Source organism: Coturnix japonica, chromosome 3, assembly GCF_054131305.1.
Source record: "Coturnix japonica strain WE chromosome 3, WE-NBRP24, whole genome shotgun sequence".
Taxonomy (NCBI): domain Eukaryota; kingdom Metazoa; phylum Chordata; class Aves; order Galliformes; family Phasianidae; genus Coturnix; species Coturnix japonica.
Window position 1 is genome coordinate 81,247,239 of NC_140665.1, and position 9,730 is coordinate 81,256,968.

General features: G+C 35.5%; 1 long non-coding RNA gene across 1 annotated transcript; it reads right to left on the bottom strand.

The window, feature by feature from the left end:
- Positions 1-3,436: 3,436 nt before the first annotated feature.
- LOC146761519 (uncharacterized) lies at positions 3,437-8,923 on the bottom strand. Its single transcript, XR_014944886.1, has 3 exons — positions 8,697-8,923; positions 4,324-4,403; positions 3,437-3,548 (listed from the first exon to the last, which is right to left on the bottom strand). It is a non-coding gene; the product is annotated as an uncharacterized LOC146761519 (long non-coding RNA).
- Between the last annotated feature and the right edge of the window lie 807 nt (positions 8,924-9,730).

A 9,730-nucleotide genomic window follows, 5' to 3' on the forward strand; every position in this document is an offset into this window, starting at 1 on the left:
CTCACATGCCAGTGTAGTGGGCCATGACCCTGTAAGAAAATCTGAAGATGATGTCATGGACATGAAAGCAAGCCTATTTTTAATCTACTACTTTGGTTGGTCTAACTGATAATATTACTTGTCATTTGGTTCCTCATCACTCAGATATAACATTATAAGAAATATAGCGTGGAGTCTATAAAAAACGGTACCAGGTGCACCTGTAGTGTATATCAGCAAGGCACAATTGTAGCACAGCACCATTTTATCCCAACTATGGTCATGGTCACAACATTTTTTAAACCGGATAACTAATTTTTCTTCTGCCTCCTGCAATATTCTTCACTTCCTGTGGTTACAAATTAATTTATATTCCTTTCTTTCTTTCATTACAAAGTCTGCATTACACATTGAAGTGTCCTGTGTTGTCTTATAACATCTTATTTTATTTAACTTTGGATTAATTTATCTTCATCGATGTTCATGTTTTACTTATTCACTTCTGTTCAATATTCTCAGTAAGGTGCTGGATCTTCAAAAGAAATCCTCATTCACCACAGAGTTCAATCAAAATGCAGTTCTGAAAGTTGTCTGCTTGGATTAAAATTGAAACATTACACTTACCAGCTGTGTTTGCAAAATGGAAAAAGGATGACAATGAAATTCCTTTTAAAAGTTGAAAACAGAATGTTGATAAATTTTCTACATATATTTTTGCTATGAAATCACGGCAACGCAAAACTATCTGCCAAATACCTATCTAAATTCATTTCTTAACATGATTCATGTCTGTATTTCATGTGCACCTGAGTGCAAACCCAGAAGAAAATGCAAGAGAGACCACACTATGAGGACGCTAAAAAAAACTACATTAATGTTTATTTCTGGCTGAGTTTTTTGTTGACATGTTCCTCTCTTGTCCTGAAATACGTCTTAAAAAAGATTACGATTGCCTTACTTCATTGTCTATGGATCTTCAGTATTGGATATGGTAGTAGTCTAAGCATTTTCATAATGCATAGCGGCTAAATTCTTCAGTGATTCCATGCCACAGTCTAACAGTGGGTGGATCACATGCTTATTTGTGAATTTACATGGAAACTGAGACCTACTTCTATGTTAGAAAGCCTAGTTTTGGTTTGGTTGAGTTCCAGTTTCAAGGGTCAGCAGAGTTAAGACAGGAAACTCTGGAAATCAATTAATTAGATCATGTTTTAGGGTACATGTGACATCAGGAAATCATTTGAGGGAGTATATTGGGTAGAAGTTGAATTTCTCACTATTTTACAGGTGGAATTTTTTTGTCTTGGAACTGTTGCTTCTGTACATTTTGGTAATATTCTTGAATGCAGACAACTTTTAATAACACAAAGGTAAGAATTTAGTCAACCATGTTTTCATTATAAATGCTCACAAAAAAAAACCCAAACCAAAACAAAACAAAAAAACAACACAAAACAAAGCAACAAAACAAAAGCTATTGACGTAAAAAATAGCTCACTATGAAAAAATCAAATTAAGTATGTGGAAGCTTAACATTTTTTTATGCTGGTACAATGCAGACATCTTCCCTGCAGTCTCCAGGTGTGTCATTTTTTTGTATATAAACCCTTCCATGAGGACAGTAACATTAGCTTCAGGAAGACATGAACTTAAGGGTAGGACTTTTCCAGGCAGCTGACCTTGACAGATTGTAGAAATGGGTTGATGAGAACTTCACGTAATTCAGCAGGGACAAATACAATGTTCTGCACCTGTGATGGAATAACACCATGCCACCATACAGGAAAATAGCATTAAAGAAAAGGACTATAAATCAGCAGTGTGCTTGTGGTTATGAACTAACTCTGAGCTGTGTTAGTTAAAGCAGTCATTTAGCTAATGGAAAATAATATTCAGCTCTGTGATAACACAGCTGGAGTCCCATGACCAGTTCTGAGATCCCTGGAACATAAAGGCACAGATAGCCTGGAAATTACCCACCATGATGATTATAGTGTTGTTACACCTAATGAAAGAAGAAAGTGAGAGTTTGGTTTGTTCAGCAAAAAGAAGAACCTGAGGGTGAAACTAATTTCTGTCTTTTACTACATAACAGTCTTATAGAAGACAAATGCTTCCTGGAATGGGATAGCAAACACCTACAAAAGAACAGTCACAAGATGCAGCAACAGAAATTCTGACAAGTAGTAAGAAAAATATTTTTCACAGTGAATTCGATCAAACACTGATAACACTGGAATAAGTTCCCTAGGGAGGCTGTAAAAAATTTACTCTTGAATAAATTCAGGACATAGCTGGAGAGGGCTCTGAACAATCCAATACAACTGAAGTTGGTTTTGAACAAAGGATTCTGCTCCAGAGGTCTCTTGTAACCTAAATTTTTCTGTGGCTCTATGAGTTTCTGGGTGTGCACAGGCAGCCGATAGATATCTGATATGTACTTCCAGTATTTTTGGGTCTGGGACAGATTATTATCTGGTCCAAGCCCTGCATGGACATAACCATGCTGTTATAAATTAAACACAGAAAAAAATATATATTAAAAAAAAAAAAAAAGAAAAAAAAAAGAAAAAAAAAAGTTGATTTTCTTTGATTTTATGGCATAGATATCAAATGATCAGTCTGAGTGGAATTTGTTGTTCTCTGATGGGTATTCTCCAGACAGTAAAAAAAAAAACAGCTTCTATTCTGAAATCAATATTCACAATTTTCTGCTTCTCTTCCAAGTACAAGGAACACATTCTTTTAATTCTCAAAGCCAATTACTAGATTTTCCTTCAATTTTGTTCTTTCTCTGGTGCTTGCAAATAGCACTTTATTAGTGTTTTGTTTGAAGACATTACATTAAGTAGTAGGTTATTTTTTGCAGAATAGTTAAATAGTTAAATCGTCATGTCAAGATCTTTTACATAAGCAGCTCTGCTGGTGAAAGGCCATCTGACACTAAGAGAATTACACTAGCTCTTGAATTCATTTGATGAGGCTCATCCTCAGGTAACACAAACTGGTTGCCTAAATGTATTTCTTCTAATTTACAATAGCTGAAAAACTCTAGTAACATTTTTTCCACATTTCAGCATTTTTTAAACCAATGAGAGACATTTATCAGTTCTTTAAAACTGTAAATATATTTTCCACTTGTCTATATCACATGACTCACATTATGCACTGTTTGAAAAGTTCACAGATCTGCACAAATATCTAAGGTAATATAGCTGAAATTCATAAGGATATCCAAAGCAGAAATAACTTAGGAGAACCAATCTCCTTCAGAGTTTTAAAAGGAGAATCAGAGGGATCTTTTTATGCCTTTCAATTTAGTTTCATGCTCCTCTTCAAATTCTCTCTGATTGTCTAACTATTTCACTCAATGTTTCCAATGACTTACTTTGTTTCTCCTGCCTCGAGAAATTGTCATTTATCCCCTGTGCATTGCTGAAATTTCCTATTCAATTTGAAGTACATTAAAGGGGAATAAAAACATGGATGCTTTCCTTTCAACAAAATCCCTTTGTATTTCTCATTTGCAGTGTGCTGATGTTCAGATGAAGTCTCCTTTCAAATTTCTGCAGTGATAGAAGAAAAAAGGATCAAATCTTCTGATAGTCTGACTAGATTAACAGATATAAAATTAGACATTATTGGTCTTTGGCAGAGAAAAATGCCTTTTTAAGGAAATAAATAAACTTGCTGGACAAAAAGGTGTGTGGAGTAGCTGAGAAAGTCTATGATGGTCATCAACACTAAGAATATTTTGATAAACCATTTAAGAGGGTATACACTTTTGATATCAAAGATTTTAATAACAGATTTCTAAAATCACGATGACAATAATAAAGTTTTCTTTAAGAGTGATGTAAATGAAGTGATTAATTATGGAGTATATGTTTGTATATATATATGTATACAGGACCAGAGGGAATGGTTTCAAACTACGGCAGGGGAGATTCAAGCTGGACATTAGGAAATATTATTTCTCAGAAAGGGTGGTCAGGCACCGGAATGGACTGCCCAGGGAGGTGGTGGAGTCACCGACCCTGGGGTGTACAAGGAAAGACTGGATGTTGTGTTGAGGGACATGGTTTAGTGGGAGCTATTGGTAACAGGTGAACAGTTGGACTGGATGATCTTTTAGGTCTTTTCCAGCCTTAGTGATTCTATGATTCTATTTATATATGTAGATATATATGTATAGCCTATGTATGTATATATAGCCTTAAATAAATAGGATAATGAAATAGTTTGGGTTTTAAAAATGAACGTGTGTTTCCTCAAAACTTTCCAGCAGATAAGACCTTCAACAATGTGATTTCTAAAGCTGTAGCTGTCTGGGGATCTGACCTGATCAGACTGTTTGCTATCCTGAAGGGAGATTTCATCCTGCCCTTCCTCCTCCTTGGAACTCTTCATTCCCATTCCACCTGAAAGAAAAAGGATATGAGAGTAGGATCTCTTGTTTCTGCTTATGAAAAGGTAGAAAATCTGCTGATGCTTTTTAGTATAATTATACATAAATATACACATTTATCTTTACCTTGTATTTTTATTTCTACTGAAGAATGCCCTGGGTTTTTTAAATTAATTTTTGTATAAATGATCACAAACAGATCTAGGAGAAATAGCTAGAATTAAGTTGGTCTTACTATCTTGATCCAGTGTTAGACTTACTACAATGTTATATTGTTGACTGACAAGGACTAGGTTAAATTCTCTCACTAAGCAGTTGTTGGACTCAGTGAGAAACTGATGGGTTTGATTTGAAATCCTGGGTTCATGAAATCAAGCAACAAAACTCACATTGATTCCAAATATTCACCCTGGCTGAGAGACTTCTAATTTTGCTTAGTTATACAGTAAAACATTCTGCTTTAGGATTCAGATTGAGGCAACAGCCAATACCAATACAAACTGGGGGATGAAAGGACTGAGCACAGCCCTGCTGAAAAAGACCCAGGGTTACTGGTGGATGGGAAGCTGCAGATGAGCCAACAATGTGCTCATTGTAGATGCTCAATATAGGGTAGATTTAGGTTAGATATAATGACAAAGACTTTTACAGTGAGGATGGTGAGGCACTGGAACAGGTTGCCCAGAGAGATGCTGGATACCACATCCCTGGACACTGTCAAGGTGAGTCTGGATCAGGCCCTGGGCAATCTGATCTAGCTGTGAATGTCCCCGATCATTGCAGGGAAGTTGGACTAGATGACCTTTAAAGGTCTCTTCCAACTCTAAGGATCCCATGATTCTGTCACTTGATATTCTGTTAACTTCAACACGTTGATGCAGACAGTGCCAGAAATAATCTCACCAACTTGTATTTCAGTGTAGATAAAATTTTCTAGGCTCAGAGGGAAAACTTCTAGGACCAGAGGTGAGATAAGGCTGGCATTTTTGAATTTCCGAGCACTTCATATCATCATGCAGCATAGTAACATAAATGTTGAGATCAATGAATTAAGTGTAACCTTTCGAAAACTCTGCAATTCTATCAGTATCACTATGATGAAATCAAGACTAACATCTAGCTCACAGTAAGCAAAGGAGTGGTTTTGTGACTTTTATAGCATAGGACAGTGGCAGTCTTTTGTCAGCTAGCTATAGTTTTGCACCTCCAGTGAAAAAATTTACATGTAAAAAAATAATTTGTTCAGCTTTCTCATACCACAATGTTTTATGAAACACTGGTATAATTCTAAGATTTATAGAATAAAAATCTTTGGAAATAAGACCAGTAAAATAGCTTTTCAAATTAAAAATTAAAAAAAAAAATCTCATACAGAGTAACATTTCTCTTGAACTCTTGTGACAGCCAGCATTTCCCTTTATCCCTTATCACTTGACTCACTGTAAAGCCACTTTGGATGTGGCTGTGTCAGGAGCTACACTAAATGACTTGACTTATGTCAAGAGAGAGGTTGTTTCATTTCCTGCTTGTCATGGACAAATGATTTTTTTAATGGTCTTTCCACCTCATGCTTTTTGAGATACTGCTTGGAACACTGCATAGAGGAAATACAACCAAGAGCAAGACCTTGGCATACTTTAATATAACTTCTGATCTGGAGCCTGGAAGATGTGGTTTTAAGCCACAAGTTTTCTCCTAAAGCTTATAAAGTGTAGCAAGGACTTTCTACCTTGGGAAAGTAAGAAGTTTTATATTTTTACACATTTCTGTTTAAAATTGAAAAGATTTAAGGTTTTTTTTCAAAGGTAACTTAATTATTCAAAATTGTAGATACTTTAAAATTCTAACTGTGCCATAGTTAATGTGAACTCAGAGCTTCTAGGATTATAAAACTTACTGTTGTGTTTACAGTCATTATTCCTGATAATGATATCAGCTTGATTTCCCTTGTTGTTGCTGTTGTTGTTTTTCCCTGAAAATTGGAATCCTGCAACAGTCAACAGCAGACACGGAGGCTGCTCTTTCTTTTTGAAGAATAAAACAAATTCACTAGGGGTCTTTCTTTTGTAATCAATATCTTAAAAACTTAAAAGTGCAACAGAAAGCTGACTTTTATTTCAGCATAGGAAAAGTTAATAGATGTGCTCCACTAAGGATAAGCTAGCAAAAGATGTTACTTCTCTTTTTTTTTTTTCTTTTTGCCTTCTTTCCTTCTTGTTCTAGGTTGACAAGACTATAAACAAAAGTTGTAATAAATACAAATCACCTCTTCTTCAGTGCTGGCTCATCTTGCCAGCCAAGGCCGTGCTCTTTCCCATTGCAGGGAATCTGTTATTTCTCATCCCTGCAGAATAATCACTTTGGGAGGCAACGCAAGCACACTACAGACATGCTATTTGGGGACTTGCAGTCCTCTTGCCACGGGCAGATTTATAAGACATTACAGACATGCCTGTAAGGTCTTAAGAGCTGTAAATCCAGTGTAAATTCATCAGTCACTTAAGTGGAGACAGAATTTAGCTATTGCTGTGTATAGGCTGTGCTGTCTCTTCGAAGAGCAGCACAAAACTGCCTGGGAAGTATCTTTGCACCCTTTCAGTTCAGCAGCATTTCACTGTTTGCTGCACTGAAAGATCGAAGGAGTCTGCTGAATCTACAACAGGCTCACAGTCCTGCCTTGTGCCTTGCTTATAATCTACCGTGTTATGTGCAGCAACTGACCTTGGGCTATGCTCACATCTACGTTTTGCACTGAGATCTTCTTCACCACATCAGAGCACTACCCCATGCCACTGCTATGGCTTATATAGCTCCTTTCAGCCATTCAGCACTTTATCTCAGTATGTAACTATTAGGATATAGCTGAGGAACCAAATGCCTCCATAGCAGTAGAGAGAGGTGTACTTCTGTTGTATTTCTTTGTGTCAGTAAGAGAAAACTCTTAAAATACTTGGCAGTCATTGCAATCATAGGGATCAATCTAGAAAAAAGTTGGTTCGTTACCATAAATATTTATTTTTTATCTGTTATACTAGAAACAATTGCCAGCAAATATAATAGAAGCTGAAACACGTACAATATAATGAGATGGAGGGAAAAAATGGGAGTGATGCACAGACAGAAACCTTCTAAAACCGTGTCTTATCTTCCTGAATAGAAATGTGCACTTTATGCACTTGTTTACCTGGTTCCTAACTAGTAACCATAGTAAGGCAAAGGCATTTCAGAACACCAATGGAGCACTGAGAGACTTTGTTCATACTTCAGGGATGTGCATTTAGCAATAAGCATTCTGATCAGTATCTATAACCAGACAGAGTCTCTGGACTTACTGGAGGTATGAATTGTTATTCTGACATGAAGAAAAGATAAAGCTTTAAAGAAAGGGTATATTCTCACAATTTGTGAGACTGTATTCTCTCTAGTATCGATTAGAACATGCATGTATACTTTTAGTTGGTACAAATTCTAAAGTTCAGGATTTTAGAAAAGTTTTGATAGTTTGTCCTTTGCTTCCCCAAAATTAGAAACAAACTTAAGTATATCAGTTCATTTACTCTGCTCTCCAGAATCTGCAGAATATGAATGTTGTTATTTTTTGTTTGGGCTATCAAAAACTGACAAGAAAAATCCATTAGTTGAATTATATCAAACAAATTCTACATTTAATATTTGATAAGAGGTGCAAAAATTTTATTTTATGTCCAAATAAGTTCCTTTAGTCCCACTCTGCATCTTATATTTCCTTCAATATAATGTTAATTTCTTTTTTTTTCTTTTAAACATGTCTTATTTTTCAGTATCAAAAGATTTGATCTTCAGAGAGTCATAGAATCAAAGATGTCCCTGAGGTTAGTTACGTCTTCTGGACTTGTACCTTCTACTATAAAGCAAAGACAGTCAGGGGCATCCCTATTTTACATAATGCATTTCCAAAAGCAGTCTGAAAATGAGATGTTTGTTTTGTGCATTAATCTCCTAATCACAGAACAATGAAATGCATTTGATAAAAAGGCTCAGAGCACAAACACAAATTTGCCCAGGAAAAAAATGTGCAAACATATCTGCAAAGAGAAAGCATGTGATGTGTACACTGAAATCACCTTCGGTCATCTTAGTTCTTTGACTGACACTAGAATTAGGACGCTACTATGAATCATTCAGAGATCAACAGTGACAAAGTGAGAAACTACATCACAAACATACAGTCTAGCAGTTTAAATAATAGAGAGCAAGGAAGAAGATTAAGATCATAATAATAATAATATCATGTAATAAGCTCCAGAAACTGGAAGGAAACACTTACAAACACTGCCATTCTATTGTTAAAGATGACTATGAATGTTAGTGGGTACAGTTTTTTTCCTCAGGGAGGAATTCAGTGACACTCCTTTGCTTCATACACTTCCATTTCAGACGCCATTCTGTCAAACTGCCCCTCTGCTGCCACCTGTCGGACAAAAAGAAGATGTAATGGTTGGAAACGTATATTAAAAATAAATGGAAAATAATCAACATCAAAACAACACCAGATTTGTTAACTGAAAAGGAGAAGTGAAACTGAAGAAGAAGAAACTGAAAAGTGGTCCCATACTACCACCAATAAACTATTGTGAGCTTAAGTGCTAAAACACAATGGTTGTTTAATTTGGTCAAATGAGACCCAGAGTAGTGAATGCCAGACAAGAGTGAATTTCTAGTTTCTCTCTCTTTTTTTTTTTTTTTTTCCTTCTGAGCAAAATGCATGATATATCTGTCATAAGAAATAAGGTAGATATTAAAAAAAAAAATCAGCCCTTCCCTGAATTTCTAAAATTTTTATCATAGGCATACAGGCTTGTTACTGAAATAAACATTTAATTCCCTCTCTATTAGAAAGTAATGAGAAATAATCTGATAATCTGATGAGAGATGAAAAAAGACACAAAGTAAATTAATATTTTTGTGTTAACATTACCAAGTGCATTTCATTAGACAAATCAATTCATGTAGATGAATATTGTTGTAAAACAGGTCAGCTACTATTAAACATCTAGATTATTTGCTTCCTTTTTTTTTTTTTTTTTTAACTGCATTTTAATGCCATGCAAAGTGATATACAATATTCTTATAAATAAAATACAATAACATGCTAATATGAAAACTATGCTCATTCTTTGTATTCTAGATTCTGTTGCATCTGGTTCTTCAAGCCTGTGTGTTAACCCTTGCGTGTCTGACCAACTGCTTGGTTAGGGCCAATAACGGCAGGTATACCCCAATGTGGTGAGCAGAAAAAGGCGTTTATTGTAGCAACACATCTATTCTTATAGTCCCCTAGTACATTTGTCAGTCCCTGAT